The sequence below is a fragment of the Condylura cristata genome, unplaced genomic scaffold, assembly GCF_000260355.1.
Source record: "Condylura cristata isolate star-nosed mole 26May11 unplaced genomic scaffold, ConCri1.0 scaffold00017, whole genome shotgun sequence".
NCBI lineage: Eukaryota > Metazoa > Chordata > Mammalia > Eulipotyphla > Talpidae > Condylura > Condylura cristata.
This window is the reverse complement of record NW_004567118.1, coordinates 22578078-22580820: the sequence shown is the minus strand read 5'-3', so window position 1 is coordinate 22580820 and position 2743 is coordinate 22578078.

Genomic DNA, 2743 nt, shown 5'->3' with positions numbered 1-2743 from the left:
CTCATTGCCTTATACTTGCCCAACAAGTAGACATTTCATGCTGGAACATCTGATAAATGGAGGTGGAAGACTGGAAGGAACACTATAAGCAAATGGCTTTAGAATTAGACCGACAGTGATTGAAATCCTGTTTCTACCACGTACTAACCTTACCAACCTAAGTTATTCAGCTGCAATATCTGTACATTGAGCGTGATGATGGTCCTTTCACAAGGTAACTTTTTGGAAGAAATTAAAAAATTAAGTGTGACTGTAATTATAAAGCACTTAATATATTCAGAACACATAAATGCCTAGTAAATAACCATGGCTATATTAGCCAATTAAGATGCATCCAGCTAAGAGGGGGAATAAAAGCAGTCCCAGAATTTCTGCTGGGAGGGGCTCAAAAGCAGCAATCACTTTGGAAGGCACAGTAAGATGTGAGTTTACACTGGTTCGGTGCTTAGTTGGAGAAAGCTAGGAAGGGCTTCAGGAGAATTAGAGGGACTAGAGGTTTCTTCCACACTCCTTGGCACTGGCCCTCCCAAGAGGTATTCAGGGGATATCTTGCACTCTCCCTTCCAGTTCCAAAGAACTACCAGTCCATAAATACAAAACAGCTATTGCCTCCCAAAGGGAATGGGGTAGAGTGTTGTTCTTCCTTGCTAAAAGTGTAGATACCCAGTGCTTACACCTTTGTCACACACCACTCATTTCTTAGCTTGATCCAGTGAAGAAATTCCACTTGGACTGCACTCCAGTCCAGAACCTCCTGGACTGCAATCTTATTTTGGAGGGAGGTCTGGGGCATGATTTGTGGTTTTAATGGCCATGGAAGAGTGGCTGGTTCCCAAGGGCACCTTTCACCTGGTGGGGAACAGCTCACTCTCCTTGCAGCCTTACCTAAGGCAACGGGTACAACTTTGGACAGATCCATTCTGGCACCAGCTCAGGTCGAGGATATATACTAGGACATACAGAGAAAACTTCAGCCAGACTCTCTTACTTCTACCTGGATACATTCTCCTTATCCCTTGGGCAAGAGAGGCCAACTCTCCAGTTTGGAATCCATATTTCACCTCCAGTTAGCTTGTGACCTTGAGCAGTTATTTTTCTGTGCCTAGAGTACCCTACACCAAGACTCCAAGGAAAATCAACCTGGAGAGTTTAGCAAAACACCTGCACAGAGTAAACAGTAAGTATCAGCAGTGATTACAGGTCTAGAACCAAAATAGATATGCGAGGTGGAAAGACCCCAGGGTTCTAGTGAAAGTCTCAACATCACACAGTCAAGTCTTGGTGAGGTTGCCTTTTCTTCCAGATCTGTTTCTCCATCCATAACATTAGGGACTTCACTGATTAAAACACACAAAAAAAGAATCAGCTACCCAGTGAGCATTTCCTGAGTGCTACTATCTTCCAAGCTCCTTCCCCACAGGAGCTCACTGCTACAATTGCTAATCAGGCTACAGTTACTATTCCTCCTTGTGAGGGTTACTAAAGGTGGGGAGATTGCTTCATCCAGCTTCAGGGGCAGATGAGGGGTTAAAAGATTCAAAGAAAATGGTGTCTGACCAAGGCTTGAGGGATGATTCCCTCAACGAGTTTAATTGATAAATATTGGAGAGGTTTTCTCCAGTTGCTGTTCCTTTCAAACTAGAGCTTTTGCAGGGATGGTGTTTTGGAAATACGTCCACTTTTTTTTAATGAATAATATAATAGTTTATTTTTACATCATTTTATGCATTTTCCCATCTCAGCTATAATCCCCTTGGGCTTCCCATCACCAAATCACCCGTGTGTGCCATCACCATAGTCCAGTGCATTTCCCTCCCCCCACTGTTGATCCCATTCCCCGCTAAATGTCTCTGGTATATAGCTGTTCATCATTATTATTATTTTCTCGCCTGGTCTGTTATATTCCTGCTATGAGTGAAACCATCTGATATTTTTCCTTTTCTTTCTGGCTTATTTCACTAAGCGTGATCTTTTCCAGCGGCTTATTTCACTAAGCATAATCTTTTCCAGCTCCATCCATGTTGCTGCAAAAGGCATGTGTTTATTTATTTATTTTGGTTGCTGAGTAATATTCCATTGTGTATATGTACCACATTTTTTTAATCCAGTCATCCACTTTTGGGCAGTTTCCATGTCTTTCCAATTGTAAATAAAGCAGCAATAAACATGTGGGTGCAGATATCTTTCTGAATCAGTGATTTTGGTGGGATTGCTGGGTCATATGAAAGCTCCGTGTTTAACGTCCACTTCTTTTATTCATCACTGAGGTCACTATGACCAAGCGAAGCAAAAGAGCCGCAAAAAGAAGGTTATGCCTATTTGCCACCCACAGAACTGGTTCCAACCCACACGACTATATCTGCTCCCCTGGGGAAACACTGGGCGCAAAGTATAGTGAAGCTGCTTTTGCAAGGGAACACCTTGTCGTCAAACTCGAACAGAGAAACGAAGGGGCTACATCACAGTAGTGGCATCGGCCTTGCCGTGGGACGCGCACGCTCCGGAGGGAGCCCAAAGCCAGGTGCCCAGCACTCGAGGCGCCAACCCCTGGCGGCTCCAAGGGGGCTCCCGCAGAATTCGCTTTGCATGGACCTGGGCTGCACAGCTCCACCGAAGGTCAGCGGCACAAACTAGAAAACCGCATCAGGCACGGAGTGCCGGGATCCCGGCGCAGGCCGCACGCGCGCCGGGTCAGGTGGGCGGTGCGGGCGCGTGCCCCCGCACCCACGAGAGGGGGCGGGGC